The sequence below is a fragment of the Haliotis rubra genome, unplaced genomic scaffold (assembly GCF_003918875.1).
Source record: "Haliotis rubra isolate DU_JTF1 unplaced genomic scaffold, ASM391887v1 Scf1693, whole genome shotgun sequence".
In the NCBI taxonomy this organism is placed as follows: domain Eukaryota; kingdom Metazoa; phylum Mollusca; class Gastropoda; order Lepetellida; family Haliotidae; genus Haliotis; species Haliotis rubra.
This window is the reverse complement of record NW_025765662.1, coordinates 34071-61657: the sequence shown is the minus strand read 5'-3', so window position 1 is coordinate 61657 and position 27587 is coordinate 34071. Positions and strand designations below refer to the sequence as shown.

Sequence of the window (27587 nt, the reverse complement as noted above, 5' to 3'; positions counted from 1 at the left end):
GTGATGTCACCAAGAAAACCAACAGCCAGCTGTGTGGACTGATAGAGGACACCATTGGGCGACTCCACGATGCAGGAGCAGACGACCTTGCCGGTTCCCTGCGACGGGAGTACATGAAGGACGTCAGGACTGGTGCCAAGGCAGTGCTTCTGACTTTCCTCCAGAGTTTGGTTTTACGTCACATCGGCATTATTCCAGCCATATAGTGACGAGAACAAGTTTGCATTAATAAACATTGTAAGTACATACTCGGAATGAGTTTTATTTCAAAGACATATATTGATTACATCGTCATTTAAAAGCAGAGAATGTCATAGCATCAAATTTAAAGGCAGGCAATTTGTTGGTCACATTTCATTGTTACAATTTATGGTTGTTACATTTCACAGTAACAATTTATGATACAGATCAACTTCCCTCATGTAGTTCACTATGAGATGAGCGCTCACGCGGGAGAACAGATCTTTTAGGTTTGTTGCATCATAATGTGAGTCCCTTGCAGACGATAAGTCCACGCTTTCAAGCAGAATATGCTTGATGGTGAAAACCTCATCGCAAGAGACACTTAGGGGGCATCCCCATCCGTTTTCAGCAAATAGTCATGTGTAAATCGACTGTGGCCAATACGACATCGTCGTAAAATTACCTCATCACGTCTTGACTGACAACCCAAGTAGGTATAACCGATTGCTGGCTTCAATTCATGGAGTTTGTTTCTTCCTTCTTGAGTGTCCGACCTTTTTTGCATGAGGTCCCGAGTATAGCTTTTGATAGTGGGTTTGAAATCACTGTACGGGATTAGCAGTGGAGATACAGGCTTCTCAAGAGTTGCTTTTGCTGCAGCATTGGCCTTGGTGTTACCTGCTATGCTGGCGTGACCCGGCAACCAGCAGAGGACGATGTCACTTTGGTCAGTAGAAAGGTCGTTGTAAAGTTCTAATATGTCCAGGATGATTGGGTGACTTGAAGTCACATTTTGAAGTGCTTGAAGGCAGGATAATGAATCTGTGATGAAGTTTTCGGAATGTTTTTGCTGTTGACTGTAAGTCAAAGCTTAGAAGATAGCTTTGGCTTCAGCGGTGAAAATGGAACTGTTGTCGGGGATCCTAGAGGAGACAGTCTTAGCTCCGAAGACTGTAGCGCTGGCAAATTGGCCATCGTCCTTGGATCCGTCTGTGAAAATGGATCTATGGGTGTTATACTCCGAACGTAACTGGTTGTATTCATGTTGGAACACCAAAGGATTTGTTTCAGACATTTTGAGTATGGTGAGGGTGAGATCGACCTGTGGTTTCCCCATTTGCCATGGTGGTGAGGACAGAAGTCGGTATGGTGCAATGATGTTGAGATCAATTTTAGCTGCATTTATGTGTGGTTTGATCCTGATTCCAAGTGGTGGAACCAGGCTTGGCAGTTTAGGAAATAAGTTTTCATAGAGTGGGTTGAAAACACAATTGTATGCTGGATTGGACTCATTTGAACGAAATTTAGTGATATACTGCAGTGAGAGTTTAATGCGGCGTTGTTCAAGGGAAGGTTCATTGGCCTCCGCATATAGACTGTCTACCGGAGAGGTCCTAAAAGCTCCAAGGAAGAGCCTCAGCCCTTGGTGGTGGATAGAGTCTATTTTTTTCTAAATTGCTTTTGCAGGCTCCACCGTATGGAGCCATAATCTAGTTTACTGCGAACTAATGATCTGTACAGGTGAAGGAGGGTGCTCTGATCCCCTCCCCACTCTGTATTTGAGACTACTTTTAGCAAGTCTAGAGCCTTCAAGCACTTTGTTTTCAAATATTTTATGTGTGGTAAGAATGTCAGGTGGCGGTCGAATATGAGTCCCAGGAATTTGGCCTCTTAAACTACCTTGATGGGAGTACCATCTAAAGATACGTCTGGATCCTTGTGTGGTTTGCATTTACGACAAAAGTGAATACAATTTGTTTTAGATTTTGAAAACTTAAAACCATTTTCATTGGCCCATTTTTTTATTTTGTCAAGGCAGAGTTGTAGCTGCCTTTCTATTGTGTGCATGTTCTTACCACAACATGAAATATTGAAATCATCCACGAAAAGGGACCCATCAACGCAACTGTTCAGAGCGTTAGTGAGGCTGTTAATTTTTATGCTCAAACGTGTGACAGACAGGATGCTGCCTTGGGGGACGCCCTGATCTTGTAGGAAATAGTCGGACAGTGAGGAACCCACCCGAACTTGAAATTGTTTAAACAATGAGATATGAATTGAGGTAGTCTACCCTTCAATCCAAACTCGTGTAAGTCTTTTAGGATACCATGTTTCAACAATGTATCATATGCTTTTTCTAAGTCGAAAAAGATAGATACTGTGTGTTGTTTGTTGACAATGGAGTTTTTGATAAATGATTCCAGACGCACCAGATGGTCGATGGTACTTCGGATTTTTCGGAAACCACATTGGAGGTCACTGAGGAGATTATTGGTCTCCAAGTACCAGATTAATCGATTGTTGACCATGCGCTCCATGGTTTTGCAAACGCAGCTAGTTAGTGATATAGGATGGTAGTTTGAGGGATTAGTATTATCGCGGCCGGGTTTTGGTATAGGGATGAAAATGGCATTGTGCCACGAAGGGGGAAAGTGTCCGGATGTCCAGATGTCATCAAATATATTAGTATTGTTTCCAAGCCTGAGTCAGGGAGGTGTTTCAGAAGCTGATAATGGATTGTATCAGCTCCTGCCGCAGAGTCGTGAGCCTGTCCTGGGGCAGTACGTAATTCATGGAGGGAAAACGTTTCGTTGTAATCCTCCCCATTATCAGAGTTAAAACTGACTGATTTCTTTTCTTGTTGGGTTTGGTATTTCTGGAACTGAGGGTTATAATTTGATGAGGCGGAGTGGTTTGCCAAGGTTTCGCCAAGTTTGTTTGCAATTTCAGATTTATTTGGTAGGAGAGAGTCACCATCTTTCAGGTGGTGAACTCCTGATTTTGAACCTTTGCCCTTAATCTTTTGAATTATGTTCCACACCTTGGACATGGGTGTGCGAGAGTTGATTTTGGACACATATTTCCTCCATGACCGGCGTTTAGTTTCTTTGAAGGTACGTTTTGCCCTGGCATTTGTCATTTTAACAGCATTCAGGTTATGCACTGTAGGATGTTGTTTGAAATATTTTTCCGCCTTCTTCCTGTTTTTCCTAGCTTGTTTGCAGTTTGTATCAGACCACGGTTTGCGTATGTGCGGGTTTGCAGAGGACTTAGGAATAGTTTTGTCTCCAATGGCATGTAGGACGTCTGAAAATAGTTCCATGGGGTCAGGAACATTCCTGAAGTTGTCTGGCTTAAGTTTTTCTGAACATAGGGTTTGGAATAAAGGCCAGTTGGCCTTAGTAAAATTCCATCTTGTTGATGGTGGTTCATCCGTGGGGTTGATAGGAGTAAGAATTTTTGGGAAGTGGTCGCTTCCACAAAGGTCGTCATGGACCAACCATTCAAACTCATTTAAAAGATTAGAATCTGTAAGTGATAGATCGAGAGCAGAATATGATCCAGTGGCAGGATGGAGGTAGGTGTTTGATCCATCGTTGAAGATGCATACATCATTATTGGAGAGAAACTCTTCAAGGATCTTACTATTTGTATCATTACTCCCCCATAGGGGGTTATGGCCGTTGAAGTCGCCCATGATTATGCAGGGCTTTGGGACTTGATTATACAAGTTTTGAATATCTGATAGGTGGACAGTTGAGGAGGGAGGAAGATGGAGTAAGCATAGTGTAAACCCTATGTTCAGAGTTATGCGGACAGCAACAGTTTGTAGGTTGGTGTTAAGTGGAACAGGGCTATGGAGGATGCCCTGCCTCACCAGGATCGAAGTGCCTCCTGTAGCTTTTACACCGGGAGGAGAAAAGGAGTGGTAGGAACTGTACCGATGGATGTCAAATTTATCAGTCCTTTTTAGGTAGGTTTCTTGGAGACAAAACGCGGATGGTTTAAAGTCGGGAATCAATAACTGTAATTCATTATAGGTCCTGAAAGGAGGGCAGCTTGGAGAACACTGGTGTATGGACAAGAGAGGCTTTCAGGGAAGTTTACATTCGTTCCACTCAGTGTCGAAGCAGAGAGAGAATCGTGAGATAATGTAGGTTATTTATAAATACCAATATTTTTATAATAACAACACTTTCTCATTACAGACATGAACAGATCATCTTCTTCTAAGACCAACTCTACCACTGCATCCTGGAAATTCTCATAATTATTACATTTGTTACTTGTTGTTGGTATTTTCTAGCTTTCTTTATGGGGCTGATCAAGTCGGAGAATTCATTTTTATCTGCTTTGTATGTTTATTCAAACATTTCTTACATTCTTTGGAACATCCGTCCACGGTTCCTCGTATGGTGATCTACCTGCAGATGTTGGCGATCCATAACCTGTGTTTTATACTGTTTTACTTTTACATGCTAGTTTTATATTCACATCTGTGATACTCTAGTATTTTGACTGTCCACCTTTGACAGGTTTTACTCTTCAGAATTGTTTTCGTCACGATATGGCTGAGATATTGCCGACGTGACGTTAAATGTTCACTCACTCACTCACCTTTGAACATCGGCGATATTTAGCCTTATCAAACTTAGTCTAATCAACGTTTTGATTTTTTTGAAAGCGTTTACGTTTTACTCGACATTATTTTCCAAAATAAGGCCTATTACTCCGATCTCTTTTTGACACTGGTGGAGGCGAGCGTCTCACACCACACGTTGCACGTGCTGCGTCACTCAGGAGACGCGCTACCACAGTGACAAACTCACTGACTGCACGTGCTGGGTCGTCGTGTCCTGGTGTTGATTGCAATAAATGGGTCAGTTCCAAGACATAGTTTTGTTGATAATATTTACCTTTTTTTTGCTTTATTTATGTCATACCGCTTGGTTTTGTGAAAACGTCTCTCGATGATTTGCTTATCATGAGGTTTTCAGTTAGTATAATTCAATGAGAAAGTGATGAGTGAGTGAGTTACGTCAAACAGGCAATATTTCAGCCATATCGTGACTAAAACTATTTCTAAATTCATAACACATATACTGAAAGCCATTAAAAGTGCAATTGGTATTTGTAATCCTGGAACTCACAAAAAGGTATATTGAAGAAGAACAGAGGATGTAAGGATAAAAGGCTGTTATTCTGACCCATTTCGAGTTTACCCCCCAGCATTCCTCTCACATGAACTTCGATGCTTGAAACTGAACCAAATTGCAGGTTTGTCATAAATTTGGCACTAGTTTGAATAGTTTTCTCTCATAATGCAAAACTTTAAAGTCAACAGAATTATCAAAACCATTGTGATTTGTCAATAAGAAAAAAATCACGATAAGTCTAAATACACATATTTGTAATAGGCGCCTAGCGCGTGAGTGATGTAAAATAGACGCCCACTGACAGCAGAACGTTGTATATGGGTGACAAGTGTTACTGAAGTAAAATGCTTTGCGTTGTGTTTGATAATTGGTCTCTTTACGTGGTCAGTACATCTTGTCTGCAAGTTCTGTGTGAATGGTTCCTGGCGGGTTCTCCCAATTCAACTCAATTAAAGTCAGAACAAAAGAATATTATGTTTCCATTCTTGTTTATTTGGGAAAAAACGTATTAGTCAAAACAATCCTACGTATATCTACATACCTAAATCCTACTTAAATACAGTTTAACTTTGGTCTATGTCCACCCCCTAATACCTACCCCCGAACATAAGAAAACAAAACCTACTCATTCCTATGCTATTTCTCCCCCTTCCCAAGCTATCACTAAATTAACAGGACATCCCTAAAACAACAAGCAATAAGTGGAAACTTAACCTGGTCTTGATGCAAGCCTCGAAGTCGCTGAACACTTACCCGATGCGGGTATCGGACGACTGACGATTCCCTACCTAGGGTAGGCCTATAGAGGCGACATCGGGCCACGTGACGTGGGAAATCCAGATTTCGGCCAATGCGCACACTCCTTACATCTCTGCCCCTCAAGATGGCGGAGCATGCAAGAAGCGTGACATCGTCCTGTCTCCCCGGCCACGAGGTCCGCATGGGCCTAGGCTTCTACATATGTGACTACAAAGGTAGGTACTATGTCAGCCGCCCACCCAACTACCTAACCTACCCCACCCACTATGAAAATTTTGTATTTACTAAACTTTTATACCCCGAGACGCCCACACTGACAATACGCCCACCGCAAGGGATACATCTTTCAGTGCAGTAAAGGGTCTTTTTAACAATATTAACTATACTTTATATTTACATTTTAACTCCAATCAACATCAGTATCACAACCTCACGGGCCACTGCACCTGTGTACGGTCTGCCCAAGTTTTATAACCTGGCTAAGGCCGCTTCACCACCAGCTTGTCGTCCGCCGTAAGTCGGAGCGACGGTTGTGCACGGACTTCACGTGACTGTAACTGACACGACACACTGGGAGACACATCAGAAGCTTTGCTATTAACACGCACGGAGTCTCTACGTTATACAAGCAGCCAGAGAAATGAAACAAAGACTACTGACGCGTGTACTTCAATACAGCAGTCATAATCCAAACATATCAAACTAAAAATCTTAACTCACTCACTGTATCTAGACTCTCTGGTCATATTGATTTGTGAATTCTGTGGAAACCCGTGAAGATGCCGGGGTAGAATAGGTCTTCAGCAACCCATGTGCTTGCCATAAAAGGCTACTATGCTTGTCGTAAGAGGCGGCTAACGGGATCGGGTGGTCAGGCTCGCTGACTTGGTTGACACATGTCATCGGTTCTCAATTGTGCAGATCGATGCTCATGCTGTTGATCACTGGATTGTCTGGTCCAGACTTGATTATTTACAGACCGCCGCCATATAGCTGGAATATTGCTGAGTGCGGCGTAAAACTAAACTCACTCACTCACTAATTCTGTTGATCTGAAAATTTAGCAAGGTAAAGTATATTTCCAAACCTGGGTCAAATATATATCAAACCTCTATCAGCAAGACTTCCGCCCGTATGCCCCTAAATTTTAAAGAAAAAGAAAAACACTTTGAGTGGCATTTTCAGAAGTTGGATGTATCTTTCAGTATGTTCAGATACAATTAAAGAAACATGGTAAAATTTATCCTGATGCTGGACAAGAATATATATATATATATATATATATATATATATTCAGGTGATATGATTTGACAAGAATGAAATATTAGGGGGGGGATACGGGCGGAAGTCTTTCCCCTTTATAGTCACTTTATGGGTGAAATATTGCCAAGGTGACGTTAAATTGTAACTCACACTTTTGGGAGACTGCAAGAAAGTTTAAGAGAGTGAGCGACTATGGTTTTACGCCGGTTTTAGCAACATTCCAGCAATATCTCGGCGGGGGACACCAGAAATGGGCCTCACACATTGTACCCGTGTGGGGAATAGAACGCAGGTCGAACCACTAGGCGACCCTACCGCCCCATTTAAGTGAGTGAGTGAGTTAAAATTTAACGTCACCTCGGCAATATTTCAGGCAGTCCCCCGTTAAGCTGGTTTTCCTTTGGTTGCTACTTGTCCATAGATTAGTTTTAATTTGAACTAATTTTTTTTCATCTTAATATTGACATGCTTTGAATCAAAATTAAAACTAAGATGTCTATCGTTTAGCTTTTATGGCGTTTGTTGACAGTTTTTAATAAAATCTTGTTGTCCCAGCTTATGGCTTAAATATTGCCGATGTGACGTAATGACTTTCACCCATCAGTACCATAAAGTGATACTGTACCTGCACAACGTCCTTAAACTTTTGTCCAATAGGGCTGAAACATAGCCGACGCAACGTTCGATATTAACTCACTCACTCACGTGTTATTTCTTAAAAATTGCATCAACTTGTATTTACCGACACGTCCTGGCGTTTTACCTCCGTAATAAAACGGTACTTGAATAAATGTTTTGGGTTTTTTTCTACAATAAAATAATTACAGTGTTTATTTGAAAATTACTGAACAAAATTGTTCCGATCTGAAACTGCCCGGGGCATGCGATGTAGCAACTTTTAGAAAGCGGGAAGAAATTGCGCGTACACGGAATATGTGTTGCCATTAAAGCACCCCGTAATAAAATCGCCGTATTGTTCGTCAGTATTACACAGACGCAAAATCCCCGGTTCATTGGTAATACAGTCATATAGGTTTACGTACAGCCTGTCCATGTTTTATGACCTGGCTAAGGCCGCTTCACCATAGGCTGCTCGTCTACTGTGTGTTGGTGGAACTGTAGTGCACGGAATTCACGTAGTTGAAACTGACACGACACACCGGGAGAGCTCTTTATGCTCGGGTAATCTGTATTTTAAGTGAGGGAGTCAAAATTTACCGTCACGTCGGCAGTATTTCAGCCATAACACGACTGTGAAAGTTGTAAATGTATATATGAATAAAATGCGTGAGCGGATGAAAAACGATGGTAAATATGAATATTCTGTGATTGGAGTCAGCCAGAATGAGAAATAAAAAGTATATTTACGCATGTCCCCCTTACTCTGCCATGTACAACTTGTTTTGGCCACTATATGGCTGACAAAGTGCCGATGTGACTAGAAATCTTAACTCGATCAGTCAAGGACCCTATAGTACTGTCGGAAATAGAAAAAAACCCTGTATTTTCTCATTTATCTCTACAATTTATGTAGTTGATTTGTGAAAGTGTGAAATATCTGTTAAACTAAGTTCGGCCTAACTACAGTCTCAGTGGTAGAGAGATAGGAAACGGAGAAAAAGGACTTTACTGAGGGGAAATTAGTGCAGAAATGAGCAATGCGGGTTTTTCAAAGTCAAAAAAGACTCATTTGTAACAGACCATGGCTTTATGCAAATTACTGTGCGACGATATTGTATTGCAAAGGTCACTTTTAAAATGCCCAATTTGAAATTAGACGTAGATTCATTATAAACGATAGCTGACGTAAAAAATAATAACTTTTATGCCGAAACTATTGAGGATGTAGCTACCATGCAGTCTCACTGTCACTATAAAAAGAAACAGATAGGAGAGGTCGCCTCAAAAGCAAAACCTGGGGTCGGGCTCGGGGATAGAGATATCAGCTAAGATAAGATAATACTTTAGGGCAATTATACTGGGGAGGTACACAGCACGTCCTGTCGATTTTCCGGTGTCATGCCACCTATATACTACGATGCGTTTCTATGGTTTTCGGGTATCATACTCTCTTACATATCTCAACATAAACTTTATGAAAGAAAGACACGTAATCTGTTAATCAGTAGATGAGACATAGTCAACACACATGAAAAAACAAAAAAATATCTTTGAGATGACCCCTTGTGCCTGTAGGCAGCACGTGCATTTCATGCCAGATGAGTCGACGGTCCGTCGTCATACATGGCTGAGCGACCTAATTGCCATCTATAGTCTGATCTATTGTTTTCAGCAGCTATTCGTATTTGTTCTAAGTTTTGCCGGATTTTACGAGTAAACATGCTTTTCTGGATATCGTATTACGCATCCCACTGAACGCCCAGTTAGGCCAAAGTGGGTTATTTCGACATATGCTATTTGCAACTCTGTAAATTTTAGGGATATAGAGTAACAGCCTAAAAACATTTTTTTTTTGTATTTCCGACAGTTCTATAGCAACGCGTCTGGGTACACCCTGTTTGACTGCTGATATATACTGACGGGCAAAATAAACGTTCTCCTCAATCAATTGCATCTCACTTGAAACAACAACATGAAATCGAACTTTGCAATTTATAATTTGTAAAGCAACGACATAGGAACGTGCTAAGTACAAAAATTCGATTTTGAATAAGGCTGATAACTTATTGAACAGGTTATGGTGGACATGGGGTCAAACTAGAGAATTCACGATCAGTGGGTCCATTCGGGAAACACAGCAAAACGTGAACAGAAGTCTCTTGTAGCGAGTTTGTCCACCTCTGGATAGAATGCATGCAAACACTCTTCTTCTCACTGAAGTATGAGGCGTATGATGACGACTGCTGGGATTCGCCTCCATTCTTCGACAGGGGATTGAGTCAGAAACAGAAACAATACATTATAAAATCTTAAATCCTTGCAAAGACACGAGGGCCTGTGCACCCACACCCGCACAACTCACAACTCCACCCCGCACACACAAACCACCCCATGAAATTGACGTTCGCAATAATTATCCCCCGCACAACGTTTTGCGGGGGGTATTAAAATGGACTCCGTCAGTGCACATCTGTCCTTTCCGGAGCAGAACTCTAAAACCGTTCAATATTTCTTCACAAAACTTGGCACATACATGGATCTGGTGGTGTACTGGTGTCTTTTGGTAGTTTTGGAATTCTGAATAAAATATTTTTGGCGTTTCCATGGCAACAATTTTGACTTAGCCTGAAATTGTAGTAGTGCCCTTTTCCGGAGCTGAACTCTAAAACTGTTCACTATTTCTTCACTAAACTTGGCACATACATTGATCTGGTGGTGTACTAGTGCCTGTTGGTAGTTTTTGAATTCTGAATAAAATATTTTTGGCATTTCCATGGCAACAAATTTCACTTAGACTGAAATTGGTGATAGTGCTTCTTCCTGGAGCAGAACTTTCAAAACCTTTCAATACTCTCCTTCCACTTTTCTATATACACACCTAAATATTTCACATAATCATAACTCGTAGACATAATCTTGAAGAGTATTTTGCCATTGCGGGGGATATTGATGACTTTGTCTTCTTGTTATATAATATATTGCTTTTGAAACGACCCCTCCTACCTATCCCTGGTATGGTGATATACCTTCAGTTTTTGGCGATTTATAGCCCATTTTTATACTGTATTATTTTTCCTCTATAGTGAAAACGTTTTTGATTTAATTACTAGTTTTACATACATATCTGTGATATTCTAGTTATTTTACTGTCCTTCGTCGGCAGGTTTTTTAAAATATACATATATTTCATTTCAATATCAAATGTTCTCGTCACGATATGGCTGAAATATTGGCGATGTGACGTTAAGTATTAACTCACTCACTATAATTTTAACTCACTCACTCATTCCGCTGTCACTGTGCGCCTAACACAGAGTTCGTGCTGTGACCCGGATGCGTGCTGTTCCGCCATGTAGATTATGACACTATAGATCCCCGCCATCAAATGTGTCAACACTTCCAAGCTATGTTGTATCGCAGCCACACAGGTTTACATACAGTCTGTCCAAGTTTTATAACCTGGCTTAGACCGCTTCACCATAGGATGTCCGTCCACTGTGTGTCGGTGGAACTGTAGTGCACGGACTTCACATGGTTGAAACTGACACCACACACAGGGATTCGCGTCAGGACGGCAGAGGTTCAGCTCTTTATACTCGGGTAGTCTGTATGTTAAGACAGCCATTATGAGAAATTACAAAATACTCACGGATGTCCCCCTTACTCTGCCATGTATAACTTGTTTTGGTCGCTAAATGGCTGAAATACAGTCGGGTACCCAAGCAAGGCGACTTTCACCATACTGATAGAGATTTTGTATATTCTAATGTACTTGGAACTTATTATTTTGGCAAGATGAAATGAAATACTTCAAGTATGTTAAACGATAAGAGAACGAGTTAATGATTCGATATCAAACGAGCAAAAGCAAGTTTTATACTAAATCTTTCACCAGTTTAATGAAGCTGGTATTTCACGGAAGCCAGTTGAGTATTCTGTTTATTATGTTTCTCCAACATAAATTGATAGAAACTGCCTACCGTGTCATGACTTTCAGCTTTTTTGCGAGTCAATCAAGGTCTAATACCACTGTGACAGATGCATCAACATTGTGACGTCATATGCCGATAGCAGTCAAATTTAGCCAAAATGACTTGTGTACCCTCTCAGGAGGACTATTTATTTTGTTACAATGTTTTAAGCTCCTTGATGATACACCGACTAACAACCTAAATTACTAATGAAAACTACCAACCATTAAAATACATCTATCTGCGAAACGTAGTAATCCGAATGTATAAATTAAATTGATGTCTCTTAAAAAACCAAAACTAATAATTAAATGAAAATTAACAGTAGTAATAAGATACTACATTGAAATACTTATCTTTTTTGATGGATAAATCACCTAAATAAAGTGAATCTAAATTTCATTGTGTCGAAGTTACATATGAATGTTATACACCTTACAGCCGTAACCCGTGAAGATCCGATTTAGATTTGATATTCAATAAGGCATGCTTGTCGTAAGAGGGGATCGGGTGGTCAGGCTCGATGACTTGGTTGACCTTTGCCATCGGTTCCCAGTTGCGCTGATCGATGCTCATGCTGCTGATCACTGGCTTGTCTGGTCCAGACTCGTTTATTTTCAGACCGCCGCCAGAATATGGCTGGAATATTGCTGAGTGTGGAGTAAATCTCAATGTAGTTTTATTTTCATGCTGATTGTTTGTAAATTTGAATTGATCTCAGACGACCAACATGCTTCCAAACATTTAATTGAATTAACAGTAAAATTTAGTAGTCACTTTTATTTAAAAACTAGGGTGGCATCTTCACAGGACAATATTAGCGTCTGAGTAATGAAACGTTTTGTCATAATTTCACATCATCTATGTACATGTGCATCTAGGATTAACTACGTGGATGATAAGTTTTACACTGTCTAAAATAAACTCCCATACACAATTCTAATTTAAGAGAAGACATTTACATAGCGAAATATGAAATTATATATATATATATATATATGAGCATGGTCAAAAGCAGGAGAAAACTTTAAACCTTTAAAAACATATGAATTAAAACCTACTACTAAGTGTATACTGGATTGGCAGGAATGGCAGGTCATCCACTGTTTACCCCTCATGACGCACACCGGAGAATCCCCACATGGGCACACTGTGTTAAGCCCATTTCTGGTGTCCCCCGCCGTGATATTGCTGGAATATTGCTAAAAGCGGCGTAAAACTAAACTCAGTCAGTCAGTCAGTCACACCGGAGAAACAGGTCACGATATAGTCTTCTGTGACCAAACAAATAGATACAAATAACACAAAAATAGGTTCACACAGTGTCTAAAGTTACAAACTGTGACGAAATACATCCAGGACTCCGTGGTGTAGTGGTTAGAGCGTCCGTCCGGAGAGCGGAAGGTCGCGGATTCGATCCCCAACCGCGTCATACCAAAAGAAGTTAAAAAATGGTACTTGTTGGTCCCTGCCTGGCGCTCGGCATTAATGGGTACAACAAGGACTGGTCGGCTCGGAGTCAGTATACTGTGTCTGAGTGGGGTATTCATGCTTCACTGGGGCATGGCATCTCAGTCGGCTAGCACTATAAAACCAGCTTAAGTCTGGGCTAGTGCAAGCAGCCGCACATACACATACACACGCATGCACGTCGTCATATGAGCGAAATATTCTCCAGCACGAAAGAAAAAGCCAATTTCACCTCACCTCTCTCTCGGCTTCGACACTGAGTGGAACGAATGTGAACTTCTCCCTGAAGGCCTCTTGTCCCTACACGCATGTTCTCTAAGGTGCCCTCGTTTCAGGACAGGTCCCTAGTCCCTCACGAAGTGTGCAGCATGCTCCCCTACCAACCCACGTGACTACCTCTGAGTGGTGAGTCTACTTCTTGATGTACGGCAGAGTGGACGTGTTGTATCTTTGAATGTGTGTTGTGTTTTGTATCATGGGGAAACCTGATCCTTCCACTGAAAAGCGTATATTTTGCGGTCAATGTCAGAAGATATTTTCTACTTGAGACCCACACATTTCGTGTGTTGATTGTGTGGGTCAATGTTCCTGTGAGAAACGTTAGGATAAGTGCTCTGGCTTATCTATTGAGGACTTCGAGGCATATAAACGGGTCTGTACACGTAGGCTTGCAGATAGGGCTAGAACTACTTCTACTGGCCACCACCCTTCCTCTACTGTGAAAGCTGGTTTAAAACAGCTCGCCCAACACTACCGGCTCATAGTTTTAAATCCTCGCCCTCCAGGGCTGAGGATTTTATGGATGTTTCGTCTGATTCGTACTTTTCAAAAGACGTACGACAGCTTTTTGGGACGCTTCCCACAGCTTGATCGGCGTCTCAGAACCGTTCTGGGTTGGTTGCAGTTGAGAAATCTGGCGCACCCAATGTTTATAGGGGAGGCATTTGATCCACACTTTTGGTGTCTGGGACTTTTGGTTCGTCTCAGCCCATGACTACAGTCAGTTCGATTCACCATACTGATTTGACCGTTTCTCCTGGTCACTCTGCACGACCACTCCTGTTCGATCTTACTCGTCCGAGCGGTCTAGTTCTCTTTGCCGGTTCTGCTACGTAGATCGATGCTGTTGTCCTTGTTCACCCCAGCTATCCGATTTTCATCTTCGTTGTTCTTAACGATCAAACCATGGATAGACTATCTCAAATTGCCAGTACCAGAAGGGGTGGTGTAAATCCAGCTAGGTTCAATGCAGGAAGCAAATGTACTGTGAGTCCCAATGGTCCCTAGTATGGTGATCTACCACCAGTTGTTGGCAATCTATAGCCTGTGTTTATATAGTATTGTCATCTATAGTTAAACTGTTTTTGATTTATTAGCTAGATATAAATTCATATCAGTGGTAATCTAGTTATTTTACTGTCCTTCGTTGACAGGTTTTTATAATTTACCATTAATTGCTATGTATAACAATTCATATGGCTAAAATATTGCTGCTGAAAGTTTAACTCACTGACACTGACTATAGCCTGTGTTATATTGTAAAGATCTGGGTTAGAATTCATCTTTACTAACCCATGCTTGTCACAAGAGACTAGTGGAATTGAGCGGTCATGCTTGCTGTTTTGGATGACACGTCATTCCGGGATTTCCCGTATTTAAGCCAATTTATGTTTCCCGTTTGAGTATATTCCCATTCTCCATTGGTGAGCCAGTCTTGCCACAGTTCTCTGAGCTTAGCTTTAAATGGTCCGTTGACTCCACCAGACACGTCGAGCTGGTGATAAATATGGTGTCGATTTTGGTGGGATGATTTTGGTCACAATATTTAGTGACTTCAATTCTTTGATGACTGATTTCGTGTTGTTTCTTTTATGACTGTCCATAAATATCAGAGATGGGATGGTTGCAAAGAATTTGCCCCTGGACTTCAAGACATTGTCAATCCAATTTAACACCAACTGTTCGCTCATCAAGATACACAATACTACCGTAAATCTATTTGTCTCGTGTCGTTCATGGATCGCATCAACATTCTTCTTACCGAAGAAGTCGAGGGTGTTGGTCCCAGTTATGTCCACGAAGCACGGTGTTTCGTCAATTTTGAAGAGACGGACATCTCTGCATTGTAGAAAGGAAATACAATGAGTCTAGGTTAAACGCTGTAGTGTTGATGCGGCCGGTGTTTCCAGCACACCTACACGCACATTCGACCATGGCAGCCCTATATACATATATATGATACTCCAAGCTGGGATGACATGTATTTTTGCAGTTTTCGGCGATTTTTAACAATATTTTGGGAAGCGATGGAAAGGCATGGTCTACATATGAAATGTAGACGGACATCTCAGCATTTCAGAAGAATACATATATTCTAGGCCGTGAAACCTTAGGTAATTCTTGCACCAAATAACATAACGAAGTTTCTTCTGAAAACTTCATTTATTTATATTGAAGATGAAATGCAAGGAATTTACAGATCACAGGGTCTTTTTCCAAGGGACGCAAAAACTACCGTCTTGCACATCTGTATATAAATGAGTCAACAGACAATGTACTCATGCTTCAATCCATTGTGCAAAAATATTTTAATTCAAGAGATGGAAATGTCTATGCCCTATGAGAATGAACTGCCCTACGGAGATGGGGCCTTTTGTAAACGTATCGACTTAGTCAAAAAAAGAATAAAATGTTACACATACTTTGTCATTTCTATATATACTACGTAAGAAACAATAATACAGTCGCAGAAAATGTCATTAGCCACTTAGGTGTCAGACAAGGCTGTATTTTAAGTCCCTTTCTGTTTCATTTTGTATCAATGATTTAACTGTGCCAACATGTAATAACTGTGCAGACGGCATCCAGTTACACTCTGAGTTTAGTCTATTATTCTTGTTACTCTTTGCGAATGGCGTTGTCTTATTTTCTAGCATCATAACTGGTCTACAGAAACAAATTGATCAACTTGAAATCAGTTCTGATAATGGAATGTGGAAGTTAATAGGAGTAAAGCAAAGGTTATTGTTTTTAAGATTGATGGGAAACTTTCAAAAAAAGAGAAATGCATTTGCAGAGGCGAAAAACTTGACACTACAAACGTATATGGATATCTTAGATTCTGTTTTTTTGATAAGATTTCTTGTTTTAACTAGACAAAACAGGCAAAACTGTACAAGCCTAAATTGTTTTGATAAATGAAGTAAGAAATATTCGTATTTTTGGGGGAAATGTCATCTAAATCATTCCTTATAGTATTTGATAATAAAGTAAGCCAAACACTATCATATGGATCTGAAATCTGGGGTTTGAATACTTATGATCCTTTACAAAAAATCATTGAGATGCTTGGAATCTAGCACATGTAGCACCACGGTGTGTGACGAGTGTGGTAGTCACTGAGTAACGAAAATGAAACACATCTATCAACAAACACCCTTGAATCAATATATGTCTTCTAAATGTCTGTATTATAAACAATGGAAATGTGAACTATGCCAAGAATATCATATTTTAAAAAAAATCACTGTAAAGAAATTCGGTAGGTTTATCAAGTTCTCGCTGCTCATCGCATGATTTGTTTGTTGAAACTGAGCGTTATATCAATATTCCTTGTAATCATAGAATTTGTAAGACGAATGCCATTTCCTTTTTATCTGCCCCGCCTATAAAAAGCTTAGAAAGGAATATTTAACATCTTATAATACCCATCCAAATGAAATATAAATGACCATACTATTAACAAAGGAAACTACTTAGTCTAATCAATTACATAACCTGTGAATGTATATCTATTTGCATTTATACATAGAAAATCTCTCCTACAGTTGTAATGTGTAAATATTTGACCTAGGCCTGTCTTCTGTACAGTTGTAAATATTCTGTGTATAAATGTGTTATGGGCGTGTGGACTTTTAAGCACCGAATAAAGATTAATATAAATGAGTCCAACTTGTAATTTTAAGTTTGCATAGGCGAAAATATATTGACATAGGTAATAAATAAATATTTGTATTCGAGCTGTAGGTAGGGTTTTGTCCCAGTGTACTGTCATTATGGCCATGCAAAAAACATCAGATGTAAACATCTTTTATATAGTTTCTCCCTGGGAAAGGTAAATCAAAAGTACTAAACAAACATTTCAACGCTTTGATCCAGATTCACTATTGTGGAGAGATGAACGACCAAAAGAACATTGATGGATAGTGCAAGATGCAAAGTTATATTGATTGTTAAAACCGGGAAGATGTTCATACAATCTGCATTTATACCGAAAATGGATTATCAAACTTCTTCAGATATGCAATTACATTTGGAAATAAATAGAAATATCAGCTGAAAACAGTTTATCTGTAGGCATGTGACAATGCTTGGTCAAATGACCTTTTCAGCTGATATTTCCCTTTATCATTAAGGTGTAATCCGTCCGAACAATAAAATAGTGCCTTGGTTCACCGGTTCCCAAATATAAAAAAAAATATTTTAGATGTTTGCACATTCTTACATCGGAGAACCGTGCACACATGCCTTATTATATTATTCGCACGGATTACCACCCTCGTGTTTGGCTGAAATCCATGGTGCGTGGAATGATGCCACAACATATTATCACAACACCAGGGTTCAGCGATTCTATAGACCTTATTAAATTATAATTTTGAGATTGAAAACGATCAGCATGAAATGATGAAACACTGTTTGTACCTACATGTAACAAAAAAGGCGTGATCATTTATTAAACACATATTGAGTAATAAAACATCTATTTTCTGTAATGTGGCTCCATGATGGGCAAGTACTTTGCAGTTGGGAATTCCTCTAATTCACCGAGAGAGGGAATCCCCAAGGATAAGTCTCTGACCTGAAATAAAAAGCAAATATATATACTAGGCAAGTGAAATTCTTTAAAAAGATTAATTTGGGATGCTCGTTCAAATAATGAATTACTTTCAACACCCAATTGTTGGATATTACACTGTTCTGTTTACGACTGGTTAACGTACCGTTTTTGTGTTTGCTTTCAGTTTGGTGCGACCTGTTTGTCAGATGGGAGGAAGTCCGGATCTGGCTTGGGACTGAGATTATAAAGGCACTATGTTAAGTTATGAACACAGACACAGACACAGACACACACACAGACACACACACACACACACACACACACACACACACACACATTAACTTCAATATTTACCCGAGGCCTTCATGATGATATTCTCGAGTGGTCAGTTTCCATTGGCTTACGCATCACTGACATGTTGAAAAGAGACGTCGTACAGTACATGATAAATATCGGATGAGATGACTTACAAAGAAATTAAAACAATCCTGATCAAGACAATGCCAACGATGAAAACGTTGCATTTTCGCTCAAGGCCCAACATCCCAAGTGTTGAAAGCTAGGTAGATGGATCGGTCGAAGCATCCAATAAGGCAGATGTCAACGCAGAAAGACTTGGGGAAACAATTTGGTATGCAATGCTGTCCTAGGATGTCTACATCATATTGATGTCTATGTCATTTTAAAATGACATAGTTAGTCTTGTGTGACAGCTGACGCTTACAATTGTCAAGACAATAGATACGTATGTAATAACTGCCAAGAACATGTATCGTATAAATGAGATGGAAGTACCTATTGTGTCTTGGGGCCTGCATATGCCCAGAACAATCTTCTTTATTACTCTCACAGAGGTGTGTGGTCGTACTGCAAATATAAATGACAGGCATTCAACATTGCACGCATACAGAACATCAACACAAGGACATATACCCGCTACTTTAAAGGGATTACTAAGTACATCGACATTTCGAACTTTAAGTATCTACATCAGGATCGGTCATTGTGTGACTTTTGAAAGGGAAGAAACATAAGTGGGTTACCTCCGTGATCTTTCTGATACTTTTTGACCGGTGGCTCATCTGAAATCATCAAACATATTCTGTAAAAATCTTCTCATTTGATTATTTGGTTACAGTTATGAGTAATTTCAATTAATAACCCAAAGAAAGTCTTTATAGATACATGAGTATCTAAACATCTGTTAATGACTTTAATTTAATCTTTATTAGGCACTGAGAAGGTTACATGCCTGTAGTACATTGTAGGTACCATCCATGGAGTTCATATAATATACATGAAAATGCATTCTCTGATATGTATTCAGTAGCAGAGTGCAGAGCTTTACTCTTTGTTGTTGTTAAGAGTGATGTTAAGATAGGTATAATAATATAAGCTGTATGCTTCTCTCGAGGGTGATTCGGTCTGATCAGGGATAATCTACAGCGTCTTCTATTCTCCTTGGTGAGATGTGGGGCGGTGGGGTAGCCCTAAAGCGTTCACTCGTCACGCCGAAGGCCCGGATTCGATTCCCCACATGGGTACAACTTGTGAAGCCCATTTCTGGTGTTCCCCGCCGTGATATTCTGGAATATCGCTTACAATTGCGTAAAAACCATACTAGCGGTTTTATGTGAATGTAACTTATTTCATAATGAGCAGTACAGTAGTTTTATGGAGGATATTAACAAACCTTGTTTTCATCTGTTTGATGTGTTTTCAATTGCTCTCTGTTTCCTCTTCCTCCTTCTCCTCCTGGCAAGTGAAACAAAATTGTACGATGATTATGAAGAAAATTTGTGAAGAATAATAAATACATACTTATGTCATATGCACATTGTATGTATTAAATGGCCAAACCTTTAGCATATGATTTGAAAAGTCAGATGAGTTACATAGGAACCTAATATATAACTCGTACCTATTTATCCTTTTACAAATTAACTATATCTATCAGAATCATGGTAATTGCGGTGTAATTCCTGCGATAAATACCAATACAGATATAAATGTTATACTCACATGGACAACACAGAATCGCCTTTCACAAGGCATTTGATTGTCCCACATGGCACGGTCTGGCTTTGTGATAATGTTTCTGTCACAGTGATACACACTTCCATTGATGACTACCATTGGTTCCTCGCTGGAATGAGATAATCTATACATTATATATAGAATTCAATTTTCATTCAATTTTAAGCGCTTTCGCTTATTAAGGGGTGTGGGGTGTGTAAAAAAGTAAATACATGGTATTCCTCGATGGTGTGAATATCAACTTGATCATTTACTTACTTGCCAAATCCAATCCCATCCACCTCTCCTTCGATGAGCTCTACTTCTTGTTGGACTACCTACAAGAGAATATGATGAGTCTAGAGATGAATGTTATTTTATCACACAATTGTGTCGTGTTTTCAAAATGTTACATTATACTTCCTTAGGCATATATTACAAAAGAGCTAGTAAGATATATTTCCTGAATGACGCAGATGGTAGAAATTAAGTAAATTGTTTTTTAAGTAACGAGTGTTCATAGATGTCATTTACTTGGGTATTAAAAATCATCTGTTGCTCACCTCAACCGTCGTCAAACTTGTGGAGTTCAGGTCTTTTTTTAAATTTGTACTCTTTTGCACAAACATGGGAAATCTTAATCAGCTGGTTCATTGGGGTATCCAACGATGATTGGTTGGCCCAGAGTTTCACGGCCATGTTGTGGTTTTCTTCTGTGAGCGTGACTGTCTTTAAATCAGTCTCAAATGCCTGTGACACCCTGACAGAAAGGAATTCACTAATTAAATGACACAAAATGTGAACTTATATTTAAATTGTTATTTTGTAAACGAAAATATTTGTCTTGTTTTGTTTAGTTTGTAATGTTAAATCTGGTACTGTTTTGAGACAAAGTATCAAATAACGGCGAATTGGTTAGAATTATGTGATTCCCTAATAATACTGACTTGTTCTACTTTTCCAACCACAGTTATTTTGGTCCCTAAAGGCGTACTCAGAGCTTCTTTCGCGGTTTTCACATGCCTCAAGCAGCCCTTCATTGTAGGGAATGAAAAGAAAGAAAGAATCTGTATGAAAGCAAATATAGAGAAATCATCAAACATGAGTATATTACATACTGAAATGAAATATTATTTATAGTAACAATTAAATTGGCTTTAAGTATTGTGGACTGCATATACGATATGATGGTATGGCAGTTTAAATGATGGGATTATACAACGTACATGTATGTTTTTTTGCACAAAAAGTTCTTCACGTGGTTTGTTGGTGAAATATGAAGAAGAATTAACAAAAAACTTGCAACTCAACTAACATCATATCAAAAAGTGAATTTTAGTTTTTTTTAAAACAATTGATGTTTATTCTAAGAATCATTGAACATTTACAAGTATTTTATATTCGCTTCCCCATTCTAACCCAAAGAAAAGTCTATTATTTACCTTCGAATTGTTATACAGTCTCAATACGCCATTCTCTTTCAGAATGACATCTGTGGCCATGTGATACCCTGGCTTCATTTCCCCAAAATCCATGGGCATCCTCACCACCGTCAGGGTGTTGGGTTTTGACTTTATAATGACTTCAGTTCCTTTGAATAAGCCAAACTTGCTCCTCATTTCGATGATTTAAGACAAATGGAAGAATGCAACGTTCTGCGTACATTGTTTCTATAACAATTAGAAACACAAACATTAATTACTGTGAATTGTATAATTGGCACGCAATGTTAATGCAAACCTAATTACTAAGTAGACAATGGTTATAGTTTGTATCAAAATACCACATATTTCCAGACAGATTCAGTAATATTATATCTGTACTGCCACGTATTCAAAAATGAATCACACAGCAGTTCAATTTTGAAAAAAATTGAAGAATAACATACCTTGTGTGTGTGTGCGCGCGCGTGTGTGTGTGCGTGCGCGTGTGTGTGTGCGTGCGCGTGTGTGTGTGTGTGTTGTTCAATAGTCTTCCTAGTCCCAGATGAAAGGTACCGATACGACGACGAATTTTTATGATTTTATGTCGGCTTCTGGCGGAAGCCAATTTGGCCGACGGGGCTGGTGGGTTTTAGCAATACATATGAATAGTTGGTAATAAGGAATAATACACCATGCCTAAATAAATGTAAATGTAGGGACGTTAACCTTAGTGAATTTATAATAGAAACGATAAAACATAACTTAAAAATAACGAAAAGCCGAATTTATAAAGGGAAAGGAAGCGAAAACAAAAGGTATTTTGTTGTTTACTAGGTTGTTTATAGGTGGACTTAATATAGATAATACCGTTAAGCTGCATTGTGGTAAAGATAAGGGGGGGGGGAGAGATAGCAAAGAAGGCGAGTTGGGAGATTGGGTGGATGGCCGTGCCTGAGGGGAGAGGTAGAAGATTGTTGGTGATTGTGATTGGTGAGACGGGATTGAATGGAGTGTTTGCTAGGGGCGCGGACGTCGGAGAAGACAATGTATGCTGTAGGGCTGGGGCTGGTGTTATTGTAAGGGTAAGTCGTAGCCGGGCGAGGTGAAGGGGGTCGAAATGGCTGTTTTGAGGTGCGGCGCGCGGACGCCGGAGACGACATCCGCGCTATGGAATGTGAATTTGGATCCCTTTTCTAAATATAGGTGCTAAGAATAAATTTCAAACAAGTTTGATAATTCATCTCATTCACATATCCTGTCTTTTTAAACACCAATCACTAAACCACTAAAGCACCAAATCTACTTTTCTTCCAAATTCATGCCCCACGCCATGGCATTTAGTACACTCTTATTTCAAATTACAGTAACCATGGCACTTATTCAGTGGAATTGCAACAGTCTCCGAGCGCATGGGCATGAGCTCAAGGCACTCATCGCCCATAACAAAATTGCCCCCGACATTATAGCTCTGCAAGAAACTAGATTATCACCAAAAAACGCCTTCAAAATACCAGGCTACAATTTCATTTGGAAAGATAGACCTCGGCCACATAATCATCCAGGCCCCCGGCGGGTGTGGCATTTACATCGCAGAGAAGTTAAATTATACCATTTTGCAAATTCCCGTAACCAATCTAGAAGTCCTGGCTATCAACACTAAACTAAATAACAAAGAAATCACAATTATTAACGTCTACAGAAGCCCTACTATCAAAATCACCCCCCAAGATTTGGAAACACTGTCTAAATTCATAGCTCCCAGCACCATTTTACTCGGAGACTTTAACGCACATCACCCACTGTGGGGCACAAGACCCCACACTGATATTAACGGTACCCGCCTCACCGACTGGCTAGACCAACATTCCCTAACTTGCCTAAATGACAATCAACCCACCCGTTACCCCTCTCCCACCTTCAAACACCCACAGCCATAGACCTCACATTCACCACCCCAACCTAACACAAGCTTGTATCTGGGAGGTACACACTGACACCTGGGGCAGCGACCACTGCCCCATCAAAATGACCATTACCTCACACATTCCCACCCGTGCAACCACCACTCCCCACCCATACCCACAGAAACCAGATACAACATTAACAAAGCAGACTGGGAAAAATTCAAAACATTATGCAAGCAAGTTAATACCTCAACCATCTACAGCCCCGACATAAACACATTTAACAGCAATCTTACAAACATAATTCTAAATATCACAGACAAATGCATCCCTACTTTTCGGCCCAACCCGCACAAAAACAGTCCCGTGGTGGAGCCATGAAATTATAAACGCCAGAAAGGCTAGAAAAAGGCCCTAAATCAATCAAAAGGGACCGCTCAAAATTACATTTAGCTAAACAACTACGTAACAAACCAAACAAATTATCAAGGCAGCAAAATCACCCATTGGAGAAATTTCTGTTCCACCCTCAGGCAATCTCATCGAAGACCACGGACCCTGTGGAATAAATTTAAAGCCATAAAGGGCATTTCCAAAAAAACCATTTCACCTAACTTTCCGGACCAACCCACAAACAAAGACAAAGCAAATACATTTGCTGCCCACTTCTCGGCTACAAGCAGCTCCACCAACTACCCACCCACTTTCCAAAACACTATTAAAAACCACCCCCCCTACACCCCACAACCCCCCCACACAGACAAACCCATAAATAAAATAATCAACATACATGAACTCAAACCTGCACTCAAAAACAAACAATCAGCCTCAGCCCCAGGTCCAGATACCATCACATACACAATACTAAATAAACTACCTCCCAACATGCTTAACCTCACACTCACCCTCTTCAACCATATCTGGACCTCAGGAACTATCCCCAACAGCTGGAAAACAGCCAGAGTGGTACCAATCCTCAAACCAGGGAAACCCAAGAACGAGCCTGATTCATACCGACCCATCTCACTTACCTCCCACCTTTGTAAAACCCTTTGAAACAATTATAAACAACAGGCTCAAACACCTTATTCTAACCAACAACTTACTTAAGGAGGGACCAGAGCGGCTTTACTCCAAATCGACAAACTTTAGACCACATTCTACATTTAGAACAAGATGTTAAAGTAGCACAAGCTCAGAAACAATACACTATGGCCATTTTCATTGACTTCAGCAAGGCATTCGACATGGTTTGGCATAACGGCCTTCTACAAAAACTTCAAAAACATGCCTTACACGGTCGAATACTAAATTTCATTCACTCTTTTTTAAACGATAGACAAATAACAATCAAATCTCACAACACCATCTCGGACCCATATCCTCTAGAGAATGGAACCCCTCAGGGGAGCATATTATCCCCAACTTTATTCAACTTTATGATTAACGACATTTTCCCAGATAAATGGCCTGAAATCACTACAGCCAAATTCGCAGACGATATTTCATTTTGGACTTCCTCAACCTCAGTTAAACAGGCATCACTCAAAATTCAAAATGCTAAATTCCATTCAAAATTGGGCCCAAAATGGGGTTCCACATCAATGTTAAAAACCGTGGGCATATTATTCAAACGACAGCATATGCAAAATTATACCCCCAAACTACACTTAAACAACCAAGAAATCGAATTCAAAAGAAGCGAAATTTCTAGGAGTAACTTTCGACCACCACATGACATGGACACCCCATATTAATAACTTGGTCAATTCATGTCAAAGATCTCAACTTAATGCGAGCCATCAGCGGCACAAATTGGAGTGCCGACAAACATACCCTCATTAATATATACAAACTCTCATATTATCGAGATTGGACTACGCCGCACCGGTTCTCCACTACCTCCCTCCCATAATCTTCAAAACTTAATTCCATCCAATTCAAAGCCCTTAAACTAGCCCTCGGCGCGAGGAGTGGTACCTCTCTTAACACACTACTTCTTCTCACAGGCACCTCTTCAATCACACAAAGAATAAACCAAACCACACTCACTTACTGGGCTGGGGCCCAACACAACCCCACATTTAAATTAATCACAAACAAATATAATAACATTAAAAAAATCAAATCTACACTTAAAAAATTCAAATCAAACCCACTTAAAGCATCATGCCTTACCCACCTATACAGTCTGCTACATGCACAACAGCTAAACACCTTACAACACACACCTCCCATTACAAGCTACATTCACGACAAACCCCCTCCCATCACAGACATGTCCCTTGACACAATCCTCAAACAACTACCTAAAAAACACCCGTCAATCCACCATAACTAATATCACAAACAACTACTTAAATACAACCTACCCCAATCACACACACATATATACAGATGCATCAGTCAGCTCTAACAAACCCACAGGCCTAGGCATTCACGTTCAACAAACCCCTCCCATCACAACAAATTTTCACTATACCAACTATACCACAATAAACACTGCCGAACTCACTGCCATTCTCACTGCATTACACCTAATACCCTCCCTTCCCCAAACAAACTTCCTTATACTATCCGATTCACTCAATTCTATCAAACAACTTCACAACATGCATTCTAAATCGCGCCCAGACCTAATTCACAATATAATTATTCAAACAGACTCACTCACACGCTCAAACAAAAACATCACATTCACATGGATACCCAGTCACTCAAACATCACAGGAAATGTCACCGCCGACACAGCAGCCAAACTCGCCACATCCCACATCACCAAACCTCAACTTCCACACATCCAAATCAGAAATTAAAACTCATTAAAACAAACATATCAAATACCAACTTTCAACACAACATCAACACAAACAAATCAACCTGGGTCACATCCATTATCAAATCCCCAATAAGAAAAATTCCCACATATTCTAACATCAAAATCATCGACAGGGCAATTACCAGATTAATTACAGGCATCACTAACTTAAACTACACACTGTACAAACAAAACAGACACCCGGACGGATTATGCACTCACTGCAACACCCATGAAGACATAAACCACATATTCACACACTGCCAGCTGCAACAAACAAACATTAAGCAATTACACAACAACATTCCCACCAAATACCACAACAACATTCATCTCCTTCTCAACCCCCACAACCCGCCCAATATATTCCAAGCCATAGCCACCTTCCTTGAAAACTCCAACTTACTTCAAAAAATTTAGAACCTCCCAAACAAACCCTCTCATTACCACTCACTTCTAGCCTATATATTCAGATCAGGCGTCAAAATTCAATTTACCCATATTATCACCAGCACATGCCTACACATTTAGACCCGGGAGTAAATTTCATTCATCAATAGTGCCCTAAATCCGCTGCGAGGTCCGCGCCCATCCCTAGCCAATCACAGTCCACTAAAATGTAAACAAACCAGCCCAACCTCTCTTACGTAAGGTCAATGCCATTCACCCAAGCCAGCTCACCTCAACCTTCACTTATAGCCACGGCCCTTACCCACAGCCTTCTTCGCTCCCTCACCCCATTACCCACCCCTACCAACTTAATCCACTTTTCTTTCTTTATTAAATCCTTATATTAATTATGCAGCTCACCTGCATTCATATTCATGCCCCACTATGCTATACTCCCTTATCATCTCCTCTCCCCCTCCACTACCTACCAAACACCATAGGTCCAACATTTTCACTACTACTATTCAGCTATTACTCTACCTCTTATCCCTATAAATTCAATTGTACTGTTTTTTCTTTCTCTCCCCCTTTCCATTCCTAATACCGGCTTTTTATTTATTTATTTTTCCCATGTTTTTAACGTTTTTCATTTCAAAATCACGCCTAGGTTAATGCCCCATTATTTATATTTTTTTGGGTACGGTGGTTTACTCCTTATTCAAACCTATTTATTATTATCTTACCCACCACCTACCCCGTCGGCGACATTGGCTACAGCTAAAAGCCGACGTTAAACTCCAAATCATCATCATCATAATTCATCTCATTCACATATCCTGTCTCATTGGAGCTGGACGTACTTGTTTCACCTGGTACGCCCTACACCGATCATCGATACCCTTCAACCAAATTCATCAATCCTATACCAAATCCACTCTCCTCCTCTCAACCTCAGATACCCACATCAGCAAAGCGACCGGACACCCCTACC

The 27587-nt window shown here is 40.1% G+C and overlaps 1 long non-coding RNA gene across 1 annotated transcript; it reads right to left on the bottom strand.

The window, feature by feature from the left end:
- Nucleotides 1-19554: 19554 nt before the first annotated feature.
- LOC124272378 lies at nucleotides 19555-27146 on the bottom strand. Its single transcript, XR_006897321.1, has 3 exons — nucleotides 27137-27146; nucleotides 25432-25439; nucleotides 19555-19664 (listed from the first exon to the last, which is right to left on the bottom strand). It is a non-coding gene; the product is annotated as an uncharacterized LOC124272378 (long non-coding RNA).
- Between the last annotated feature and the right edge of the window lie 441 nt (nucleotides 27147-27587).